The following is a 13,429-nucleotide window of genomic DNA, read 5'->3' as shown; positions in this document are numbered from 1 at the left end:
GGGTATTACAGCAAAAAGCAGGGGTTGGGCTTCCCTGGTGGCGCAGTGGTTGAGAGTTCGCCTGCCCATGCAGGGGACACGGGTTCATGCCCCGGTCCGGGAAGATCCCAAATGCCGCGGAGCGGCTGGGCGCGTGAGCCATGGCCGCTGAGCCTGCGCGTCCGGAGCCTGTGCTCCGCAACGGGAGAGGCCACGACAGTGAGAGGCCCGCGTACCGTAAAAAAAAAAAAAAAAACAGTGGTTTCCTGCTCTACTTCACTCCTTCCCAAACACATTCCCAGTTCTTTTCTCTGGAAACAACCATTTAAAAGTATATATGGTTTTGGTTCCTTTTGGTGGTTGCTTCCACAACTCTAAACAGTATGAAAATACTTTTATTCTTAAATATCTCTACTTAAGAAAGTGTCCGTTGACTTCCTCCCATGAACACTGAGGAATTAGCTCAGTTACTATCCTCTCACTTACTCTACTCCCTCTTCCTCCCATTTTTTACCATCAAGCTTTCAAGAAACCAAGTATTTACCTTTAATCAAGTTCATGGAAACCAATTAACAAGGTGAGGGAGTGAAAGACCCTGCAACATAAGCCTGTCCCCTAAACAGCCATCATTCTGGCTTCCTGGGTCACATGCAGAAAGATGTGGACAGGAAGTAGAGGATGAGGCCTGACCCCCATGGACAGAAGGAAAGAGGATCCTGATCATCTGAGCAAGGTCTGAGCCTTAATAGCTCTTATATATGTTGACTCTACAATGCAAAGTGTTGTCCTGAGTATCTCTAAAGCCTCATAAGCTTGGAGCACACCCCCTGCCTTGGAAGTAAATTATTTCCAAATTATCCTTTAAGAGTAAATGAAAATGAAGTTGTTTACGTTTTTGCTTTGGTTGTGGGTAAACTGGCTATTTTCTGGCAGATTGCATCTGATCCACCAGAAAGTCCAGTAATAATACTGTACAGATCTCAAAAAACATGAGCGGGTTCACTACGCAAATGAAAGCATGCCTCCCGTCCTATCCCAGAGAGAAGGACCTAGGAGTGAGGGAAGGAGACCAGAAAGCTCACCTTAAAATAGAAATACAGTATGTGAAATAAGCCACACACAGAAAGACAAGTATTGCACGATTTCACTTATATGAGATACCTAAAATAGTCAAATTCATAAAGTCAAAGACTGGAATGGTGGTTACCAGGGGCTGAGTCCAGGGGGGAATGAGTAGTTGTTAATCAACAGTCATAAAATTTCAGCTCTGAGTAAGCCCTAGAGATGTACAGCATTATAACTACAGTCAACAATAACGTACACTGGAAATTTAAGAGGATAGATCCCATGTTAGGTACTTATCACAATAAAATATTTTAAAAGAGGGTAAAATATAATTTAACTCATGGAAGAAAAGAAACAAAGTAGAAGCAGGGGGCAGAGTTAGCCAATGTCATGTCAATCAATCTCCCACCTACCTACTTTCAGGAGAGACAGTGAGTGAATCCACGACCCATGCCTTGGATTTCACAGCAGGAAGATAAGAGTAGAGAAAGAACTATGGCTCCCAAATAGCAGTGTGGTAGCTTTGTAGTGTTGAACTACACATTTGGTTATGCTAAACTACATTTCCCAAATTTCTCAGTTAGAACGGACCATAAGGAAGATTCTTGTGTGAGATTTAGAAAGCAGAAGCGAAGCAGCAGTCACTTTGATATTTCACACTGACAAGGAACCCCTCCTTGACCAAACTTAGCCAGGCTCCTTTGAGCCTTCATCCATGGTCTGTTCAGCACAGTTTAGCAAGAATACCCACACCCTTGCTATCTAATCAAGTTCCTCTTAGTCCTTCTCCATTCACTGACTCCCTCACTCTGGCCATGGCTACAAATTCCCAGGTGTCTTTGCTGTATCTGGTGTCAAGTTCATTTCTAGATTGAAGTCCCTTTCCCCTATGGCAGTAGCTCGAATAAAATCTGCCTTGCCATTTGTAACCAGCATTCTGGGCAATTTTTCTTTTACAATATACATTGTGTTATACATGATGGCCCACCCCTTTGCTGTAATTGTCATATATCTGCTGGCTTATCTCTCTAGCATGAGACGGTAAGCCTGTAACTCTTCCACCTTCACCAAGATCCTCCTTCAGCTGCTCAACCTCTGGGTCTGGTATGTGTTTAGTTCCACCAAGAAGGGCCCCAACTTCTGCAAGATGTCCACACCATCAAGGTTAGTAGTAATAAAAACTGGCAGATTTCAGTTCGTCTTTGTAGGCTCCAGCTTGTTCTTGTTTTCCTTCACTTTTACATGCATCACCCCTTCTGGATGACTTGAACTTCAACTTCCCAGCAGCAGACTTGAGGACAACAGCCTTAATAGAGACTACTTAATCAGCTCCCACAATTACATAAAGTCAATCTCTAAGCAAATCCTTTAGTTTTTATAGATAGAGATAGAAATAGAGATTCAGATAAAGAAATGAAGATAAATAGATATAGATAGATCTACACATAGATATAGAAATAGATGTAGATGTAGATACAATTTCCTAGTGGTTCTGCTGCTCTAATTGATACAGGGAGCAAAAGGCTATGGCATTTCATGCATCCCTAGAGTTTAATAGTATTCAGGTATGTCTGTGACACTGAAAACTAAGAGTGTAAAATAAGAAACTTGGGCTGGAATATCAACCTGCATTTCTGGCTTTCTCAGGACTACCAGAGATTCTCCAAACTCAGGGAAAACACTCTTTGAAACGGGACCCCTACTTTAATGGGGGTATTCTTGAAGATTCTATGTGGGGTTACTCCATCAAAGGGGAGAATCTGTAAATCATCCAATATTAGGCTCACTGGCATAGCACCTCCAGTGCTCAGAGAATTATCTTCCACATAGCACATAGGTGAGCTCAGTCCTTAGACAGAAACTCTGCAAAGCTAAATGAGAAACTGCCATGCCCATGCCTTTTCACACATGACTTAAGAAACAGAAGATTGGGAACAGCAGAGAAGAGACATTTCAAAAGACTAAATTTTACAGCGAGATGCCACCCTGAAGGGTTTACAGTGTTTTTCCTGTTTATCATTATTTTTCTTTTTCTATAATTGCCCTTGTAAGAGAAGATCTGTCATGAAGGCAGACCTAACGGTGTCAGTCTTGTTGAGTGTATATCATTACCTCAATTGTACAGATATGCAAAAAGAGGCTTTCAGAGGTAAAGGAAATTGTCCAATTCATAAGCCTCCAATCCTGTGTTACTTCATGTTCTTAATGTCTAATTCTACTTTTTGTAGCCCTGATTTAAAATATAAGTAATGTCAGATTGAGGATCCCCATATGTCTGCTCTTCCATAAAAGCAACAAAATACTGAAAATTTTGTCAAAATCATCTTTTTCTATACTTTAGAAACTAACCCAAGACCTGCCTCAATCTAGGGAGAATTTATTCAAGAAAAACTTCTGAACTTCCATTAGAATAGTTGAGTTTGTGGATTTTTAAATTTGGCCTGTTCCCATCCTCCTTCCCCTAACTCCGAACTAGTCTTGAAAACCAGCAGCCCTGACATATTGTAGCTGTAAAAATGAGCAGTGTTGCAGCCACTGAAAAGGGGCAAACCAGGAGCTCCTCCAAGAGCACCATCTCCAGAGCATTCTTCTTACTGGACCTATCTCTTGACTCCTTGAAAAGCCCCATATGCAGGGCTCGGAAAAACCCCTCTCAGCAGAGTATTTAACTCAAGCAATCAACTACAATTGTTGAACACAACAACAGCCTAAGGCAGCAATGCCGGTTCAGGGGAAAAAAATTCCAGCCTAAAATAGGAGATGTCCAGAAGGGCCTTTGGAAATAGCTGATATATTCTTAAATATCTAGAAGGCCACGTGCACATTCAGGGCTGTATAAATGCCCAGGAAAGACCTAACAGGGCTCCAAGCTCTCACCTCTGGCTGACACTGAGGCCCTGTGAAAACCGGAAATGAAGCGTAAGTTAGTCTAGTAATTTGCCTGAGCATAAAAGGAGTGCCTCAACTCACACGGAGAGCTCCTTAGCAAAGACTGGAAGGTTTATTGGTCCCAAGCATTTATGGGAATCTCTGATCAGTCATTAGCTGACTACTAAGCCCACCTACTAGAAAATACAGTGGCTGCACACTAGGGAATACAAACTGTATTTGTTTATCAGGGCTGCCAAAAAGAGCTGTCTTAAAACAACAGAAATTTATTGTCTTATTGTTCTGGAGGCTAGAAGTTCAAAATCAAGATCTCAGCAGAGCCACACAATCTCTGACATCACTAGGTGAGAATTCTTCCTCATCTCATCCAAATTCGTGTGATTTCTGGCAATCCACAGAATTTCTTGGTTTGCAGATGCAAGACTCCAGTTACATGCTCTTTTTTTCCTGTGTATTCATACGTTCTTTTTCCTCTGTGCCTTTCTTGTTTCTTCATGAGCCACAAAAAATTTTTTTGAAACTGGACATTTTAGATAATGTGAATGCGGCAACTCTGGAAATCAGATCCCTCCTCCCCAAAGTTTGTTGTTATTGTTGTTATTGCTGCTGGTGTGTGTATGTGTGTGTGTGTGTGTGTGTGTGTGCTTAATCACTTTCCTAGACTAATTCTATAAAGTTTTTTTTTTTTTGGCGGTACACAGGCCTCTCACTGCTGTGGCCTCTCCCATTGCGGAGCACAGGCTCCGGTAGCACAGGCTCAGCGGCCATGGCTCACGGGCCCAGCCGCTCCGCAGCATGTGGGATCCTCCCGGACCGGGGCACGAACCCGCGTCCCCTGCATCGGCAGGCGGACTCTCAACCACTGCGCCACCAGGGAAGCCCTCTATAAAGTTTATATTATGGGTTGAATTGTGTTACTCCAAAAGACATATTTAATTCCCAATACCTGGTACCTCAGAATGTGATGATATTTGGAAATAGGGTCTTTACAGAGGTAATCAATTTATAATGAAGTCATTAGGGTGGGCCCTAATCCAGCATGACTAGTGTCCTTTCAAACTGATGAAAAACCAATGAGCCCCAAATAGAATAAACTTAAATAAGTCCATACCCTAGCACATTATAATCAAACTTAGATTCTTGAAAGCCTCAAAATAAAAATGCTCATAATGTATAAGAAATTCTCAGTAAGATTAGTGCTAACTTCTCATTAGAAACTATTGAGGCCAGAGGCAGTGGAATGATACAATCAAAGTGCTGGGGGTGGAGGGGGGAAGACTGTCATTCAAGAATTCTATATTCAGCAAAACTATTCCTCAAAATAGTGAGAGAAATTAATATATTCCAAGATAAACAAATGCTGAGGGAATTCACAACTACCAGCTCTAATGGGAATCTTTCAGTCTCAAATGAAAAGACACTAGATGGTAACTCAAATCCACATGAAGAAATAGATTATCAGTGAGGATAACTACATAGATAAATGTAAAACACAATACAAATGCAATTTTTGTAAATTTTTTCCTCTATCTGATTTAGAAGACAACTGTATAAAGCAATTAATATAAATGTGTGTGGATGGTCTTATAATGTTTAAAGATATAATTTATATAACAATAATATCACATAGGAAAAAGGAGGGAATGGAGCAAATCTTCTCCATTAGAGCAAATGTTCTGTATGCTATTGAAATTAAGTTAATATTAATCTAAATTAGATTGCTTTAAGTTAAGGAGCCAGTTGTAATCCTCAGGACAAACACTAAAAAAAAATAACTTTTTAAAAAGAGTAAACAGAAAAAGAGAGAATTTAAATGGTACATTAGAAAATATCTATTTAACACAATAGAAGGTAGTAATGGAGGAACAGAGGAATAAAAAAGACATATAGAAAACAAATAGGAAAATTGCAAACATAAATCCTACCTTATCAGCAGTTACATTAAATGTGAATAATTAAATGCTCTGATCCAAAATGCAAAGACAGGCATGATGGAATTTTTTTTAATGATCCAATTATATATGGTATATAGGAGACACTTAGATTCAAAGACACAAATAAGTTAAAAGATAGAAAAAGATACATAATGCAAATAGTACCCAAGAAAGAGCTGGAGGGGTTATACTAATAAAAGACAAATAGACTTAAAAAAAATTCTACTAGATAGGAGAAACATTTTATAACAATAAAAGGATTGACTTATAAGAACAAATAATAATTATAAACACCTAATAACTGAGTCCCAAATATATGAAACTAAAATTTACAGAATTGGAGGTAAAAACAGAAAATCCAACAAAGTTGCTCTCGGGAATTCCCTGGTAATCCAGTGCTTAGGACTCTGAGGTCTCACTGCCGAGGGCCAGGTTTCGATCTCTAATAGGGGAACTAAGGTCCCATAAGCTGCACAGCATGGCCAAAAGAAAAAAAAAAAAGAGTTGAAAAAAAAATAGTTGCTCTCAAAAATTGATAGAACTGGAACAAAAATCAAAAAGAATTTATACAACTTAAAAAATATCAACCCACTTAACCTAACACCCATCATCAGCAGAATATACATTATTTTCAACCACACATGGAACGTTTTCCAAGATAGATCATATGTTAATTCATGAAATAAATATTAATAAATTTAAATGGATTTGTCATACAAATAGAGTTAAATTAGAAATCAAAAACAGAAGGAAGCTACAACAATCAAGACTGTGTGGTATTGGCAAAAGAACAGACAAATTGATCAAGGGTACAGAATAGAGATCCCAGAAATAGACCCACACAAATACAGTCAAGTGGTCTTTGACAAAGGAACAAAGGCAATTCAATGGAGAAAAAAGAATCTTTTCAACAAATGGTGCTGAAACAACTAAACATCCAAATGCAAAAAAAAAAAAAAAAAAGAATCCAGACACAGACCATACACATTTCATAAAAATTAACTCAAAATATATCATAGACCTAGATGTAAAACACAAAACTACAAAACTCTTAAAGACAACATAAGAAAAACCCTAGGTGACCTTTGGCTTAGTGATGGCTTCTTAGACACAACACCAGAAACACAATCCATGAAAGAAAAATGTGATAAATTGGACTTTTCCTAATTTAAAAACTTTGGCTCTGCAAAGACACTGTTAAGAGAATGAAAAGACTAACTGCAGACTGGAAGAAAATATTTGCAAAACACATATCTGGTAAGGAACCAAAATATCCAAAATATAGAAAGAACTCTTAAAACTTAGCAATAAGAAAGCAAACAACCCAATTAAAAAGTAAGCAGAAGAACTGATCAGATACCTTATCAAATAAGATATACAGATGGCAAATAAGCACATGAAGAGATGCTCCACATCATATGTCATGAGAGGATTGCAAATTAAAGTACCACTACACACTTGTTAGAATGGCTGAAATCATTGACAACAGCACTGAGAGCACCAAATGCTAGTAAGAATGTCGGGCAATAAGAACTCTCATTTATTGCTGGTGGGGAGGCAAAAATGGTATAGCCACATTGAAGACAATTTGACAGTTTCTTTAAAAACTGAACATTGGCTTACCATATGATCCAGCATTTGCACTCCTTGGTATTTACCCAAATGAGTTGAAATCTTATCTCCACACAAAAACCTGCCCACGAAGTTTTATTCATAACTTAGCTAAAACTTGAGGGCAACCAAGATGTCCTTCAGAGGTGAAAGAATAAACATCTGTGGTATATCAACGGAGTATTGTTACGTGGTATACAATGGAAAACCATGCAGCAATTAAAAGAAATGATAAGACATGGAGAAACCTTAAATGTATATTGCTAAGTGAAAGAAACCAATTCAAAGACACTACATAATACATCATTCCAACTGTTGAGAATTTAGCTAAGCTACTCCATGGTATTGCAGCCTTGGCATCCATTTTTTTGGCCAAGAAACTTGCAGGGGTCTTAAACTGGCATTAGCTCCTCATGCAAGAACATTGTCCAGATAACAGCCTGCAGTCACAGGTAAATGTAAGCTCTCAGTATGACTTCCCCAACAGCCCTTGTGATAAACAGTCACCCCTCCTCCCAGAGCCTTCCCCTTGTGTACCCCTTAGATAAGACAGTTGGGGAGCTTATCAAAGCCCTACCCTTTTTGGTTTGAATTGACCAATCTGACTTAGCCTGGAAACCCCAAAGCACTCCACCCATGGACCTTAATAAAGGCACATGCCCCACATCCTGTCACTCTCTCTACCTACACCATGCCTTGACCTCCCCATGTGGTCCCTCAACATATGCTGTGTACTTCCTCCAGGACCTGTGAGCAATAAACTTCTCTATTTCAACTCCCTTGTGGTCATTTGTTGAACCAGGGCTCACCATCTGTCATCACAGGACTCAACAAAACCTAATTTAATGTTTATTAACGTCACAGCAATGCCATTCTGGAAAAGGCAAAATTACCGAGGCAGTAAAAAGACAAGTGGCTTCCAAGGATTTGGAGGGAGGGAAGGATCAATGAACAGGTGTTGCACAGGTAATTTGGGGGCAGCGAAACAACTTGTATGACACTGTAATGGTGGATGCACTTGTAAAAACCCATAGGATATACAACATAGAGTGAACCCTAATATAAACTATGGACTTCAGTTAATAACAATTTATCAATATTGGCTCATCAAATGTACTTCTTACAGTAGATCCAGCAATTGTTGGATCACATGGCAAGCCAATTTTTAGTATTATATAACATATTAACAAGATGTTAATAATAGAGTAATTTGTGTAGAAGGGGTAGAGGGGAGTGGTGGGGGGGAGGGTTACGTGGGAACTCTCTGTACTTTCTGCTAAATCTTTCTGTAAATCTAAAACTGCTCTAAAAAATAAAGTCCATTAATTTTTTTAAAAAGGTACAACAAGTTTGCTGGATACAATATCAATTTACAAAAATCAATTGTATTTTGATACATGAGCAAAATTAAGAATGAAATTTCACTCACAATAGCACCAAAATGAATAAAATACTTAGGAATATATTTAACAAGAGAAGTGCAAAGCATACACTAAAAATCATAAAACTTTGCTGAAGTAAATTAAAGAAGACCTAAATAAATAGTCATTCTATGATTATGGATTAGAAGACTCAATATTGTTAAGATGGCAGTTCTCTCCCAAACTGATCTATAGATTCAACACAATCCCTACTAAAAAACTTTTTACAGAAATTGACAAAGTCAAAAATTTATATGAAAATGTAAAACATCTAATAGCCAAAATAATTTTGAAAATAAGAATAAAGTTGAAGAACTTTCACTTCCTAATTTCAAAACTAACTATAAAAGCTAAAGTAATCAAGACAGTCTGGTATTGGCATATAGACATGTAAATATAACTGACCCTTGAATAACACAGATTTGAACTGTGAGGGTCCACTTATATGCAGCTTTTTTCAATAGTATGTACTACAGTACTACACAATCTGTAGTTGGTTGAATCCACGGATGTAGAACTGTAGTTAAGGAACCTTGGGTGTGGAGGGCAGACTCTAAGTTATATGTGGATTTTCAAATGTGAGGAGGGCCAGTGGCTCTAACCTGCTGTGTTGTTTAAGGTCAACCGTATACAGATTAATGGAAGAGAATTGAGAGCCCAGAAATAAAGCCTTATATTTCAGTCAACTGATTTGTTTTACAAAGATGCCAAAACAAATCACTGGGGGGAAAGGATAGTCTGTTCAACAAATGCTGCTGGGACCATTAGATCCACACACAAAAAGATAGACTTCATCTCAGAATAAACACAAAATTAACTCAAAATGGATTATATACTTGAATGTAGGATTTTAACTCTAACCAATAAATAAGTTAAATAAATAACTTATTTATTTATAATAAATAAATAAATAAGTTAACCAGTAAAACTTTTAGAAGAATATATAAAAGAAAATCTTCAAGACTTAGGGAAAGACCAAAAGAATGATTCATAAGATTAAAAAATTATTAAATTAGACCTCATCAAAGTTTAAAACCTTTGCACTTCAAGAGGCACCATTAAGAAAATGAAAAGATAAGCAATAGATAGGAAGCAAATATTTTCAAAACACATGCCCAATAAAGGACTTATACCCAGAACCTATGAAGAATGCTGACAACTCAATAATAAGATAATCCATCAAAAATGGTCAAACTTGTGAACAGTCCTTTATGAAAGAAGATACAGGAATGGATGATGAAAAAATGGTACATGAAAAGATGCTCAACAATATCATCCATTAGGGAAATGTAGATTAAAAGCACCATTTCACATCCACCAGAGTGGCTCTAATAAATCAGACTGACATTAACAAAATGTTATGTTGACATTAACAACATTAACAAGGATGTGGACAAACAGGAACCCTCCTATGTTGCTGGTGGGAGTGTAAAGTAGTGCAGGCATTTGAAAAACAGTTCAGTTGTTTCTCAAAATGTTAAACATTAAACTACCATATCACCCAGCAATTCTACCCTAAGCCCAAGAGAAATGAAAATATATGTCTGCACAGAGACTTACACAAAAACATTCATAGCAACATTATTCATAATAATCAAAAATTGGAAACAATCTAAGCGTCCATAAACTGGTGAATAGATAGGGTGAAAATGCAGTATATCCGTACAATGAAACACTATTCAGCATTGAAAAGAACAACCCCTACTGATACATGGTACATCATGGTTGAGCCTGAAAAACATTGTGAAAGAAGCTAAACAAAAAAGACCACATATTGTATGATTCCATTTACATGAAATGTCTAGAAAAGACAAGTTTACAGAGATAGAGAGTAAATTAGTGTTTGCCTGAGGTTAGGGCTAGGAATAAGAATGAACTGTAAATAGTCATGAGGGATCTTATTGGGAAAGAAAAGATGTTCTAAAACTTTTATGGAAATGGTAACACTACCTGGTAAAATTACTAAATATCATTAAATTGTACACTTGAAATAGGTGAAGGTCAACTATACTTCAATAAAGTTTTTTAAAAAAGAACCATGGTAATGATATGTGAAGTATCAATATTAATTTGTATTTTCTCTTATTCCTCCTGATTTCCCATTAATCCTCCCAAATATAACTACATGGAAAACAAAAGTGTATACTTCCAAGTTGAATGGGAAAAAATAGATATCAAATTCTTCACTTCTAAGCTGAAAAGTCCCTTTTCAGACAGAAAATACTTAAAGGAGAAAAAATACTCTCAGCCCCCAGTTGATAAGAAATACTCTGAGCAAGAAGTAAGGACTGGGCTTCCCTGGTGACGCAGTGGTTGAGAGTCCGCCTGCCGATGCAGGGAACACGGGTTCGTGCCCCGGTCCGAGAAGATCCCACATGCCGCGGAGCGGCTGGGCCCGTGAGCCATGGCCGCTGAGCCTGCGCGTCCGGAGCCTGTGCTCCACCGCGGGAGTGGCCACAACAGTGAGAGGCCCGCGTACCTCAAAAAAAAAAAAAAAAAAAAAAAATAGTAAGGACTTTGGAGAGGAAAAAGAGAGTTAAGCACACTGTAGAGGACATGCCTTTTATAGAGTGACCAACTCCATGACTTTCTATGCTTTCAAACCAAAAGTCTTGCATCCTGGGGACCTCTTCACTCTCAGGCAAATCAGGAAATTTGGTCACACTACTCTTAGCCGTACCTTCTATGTCAAGTTCTGGAGGATTGAGGCGGGGTGTGCGTGTGGAACCAAAAATAGAAGAAACTTGTGCCCTTATTTCCATCTGAGATTTCTGCAAGTCGGGAGCCTACTGCACCCTCAAGGAAATAGGAGAAGGGTGGGTGCAACATTGTGATTTATAAGAAGTATATATATTTGGTCATTCTAATGACCAAAATATATTTCTCAGATATATTTGGTCTTCATGCATAGTTCCTGGCTCTCAAAACTCTGGGAATTTTTTGATCAATAAGAGTAATGGGAGCATCTTTTTAAATATTTTGGTCTCTTGTCCTCAGTTCTTGTCTTCAGGGCCATAAAGGTGAAGTGGGTGTTACTCATAGCAAGCCCTTTCCATCACAGTTGGGTTTATGTTAATGAAGGTGACTTTTGGATCCCAACCCAGGAAGGGAGTTGGTTGCCAGGAGCACCAACCAAGTGATTAGAGGGTTGGAACTTTCAGTCCCACTCCCTGATTTCCTGGGAGTCGCATCAGTTGCCATTGGCCAATTATTTAGTCAATCATGACTATGTAATGAGTTTCCCATTAAAACCCGCAAGGGACAGCTTTTTTTCAGAGAGCTTCCACATACCGCTGTGCCCCAAGCTCTGAAAGGACAGAGGTTTCTTTGTTAGGGACCTCACCCTATGCATCTCTTCATCTGGTTGTTGATTCGTGTATAATAAATTGGTCATCTACTGAGTAAATGGATTTTCCTGAGTTCTGTTAGCTGTCTAGCAAATTAATCAAACCCAAGGAGAGGGTTGTGGGAACCTCTTGTTTACAGCCAATTAGTCACAAATACAGAGAAAAGCTGTGTTTGCATCTGGCGTCTGAATTGGAGAGTGGTCTTCTGGGACTGAGCCCTGTACCTATGAAATTTGATTCTATCTCCGGGTATGAAGTGTCAGAATTGAACTGAATTCTCAGACACCAGAATTGCTTGTAGGAAATGTGGGGAATTTTCTTTTCCCACCTTGGAAATTAAGTCTCAGAACATCAGTTCAGTGGGGAAGTAGGGATGATAGGGTGGCAGGCTAGCAGAGAAAGAGATATACACATCCTCCAGAGACACCTGTGGCACCTGTGGAGTGTAGAAGGGGGTCTGAAAGTTCCTTTGGGTCCCAGTTGTGGCATGGACGTTAACTGGGAGAAAGCATGGCTACCTTTGCAGATGGTCTTACAACTGGGCTGAAGAGATACACATCCAAAGGGTCCTTTGTGGGTCATCCTCAAAACAGAAAGGATAGAATGGGCTCAGGGCATCAACAGTGCTATGAAGCAGAGTAGATGCAAAGATAATGCCACATTCTGTCCAGGTTGCCATTAGAGAAAACATCATACTTCGCCTTTGCCAAGAGTCTGATAGGATAAATTACATAGAAAGTAAAAATCCAGTGTAGGACTGAACAATTCAAGACCTGCAGGAGATCAGGCCCCTCCCACATCACCCAGAGTGGGAGTTGTATAAGCCCCTAAAATTTAAAAATACAACCCAGGAAAAAGGATAGTAAGAAAAGACTAAACAGAGGGAACATCGTGAATATAATTAAACTTCAAAATTAAATGACTGAAAATAACAGAATTTATTTTTACTTAGAAATGACTAAGTTTTCTGCCTCAGGCAAAATAAGAACTTTGAGATAAAAATCAAAGTGAATTACACAGAAAATAAAGGAATGGACATTAGAGAAGCTTCTAAAGCAAGAAGTCTGCCCTCCACTGAGATTCCCAAACTTGAACTTCTAGAAAGTATGGCAGGAACAGTTGGCCTGTATTTTGCATGAGGATACGTGCGCCGCAGTCATGGAATCCCCAGCGTAGCCTCTGC

This window comes from Delphinapterus leucas, chromosome 17 (assembly GCF_059928025.1).
Source record: "Delphinapterus leucas isolate spDelLeu-1000000601 "Yukka" chromosome 17, BTC_Dleu_Yukka2, whole genome shotgun sequence".
Taxonomy (NCBI): Eukaryota; Metazoa; Chordata; class Mammalia; order Artiodactyla; family Monodontidae; genus Delphinapterus; species Delphinapterus leucas.
This window is presented reverse-complemented; position numbering follows the sequence as displayed.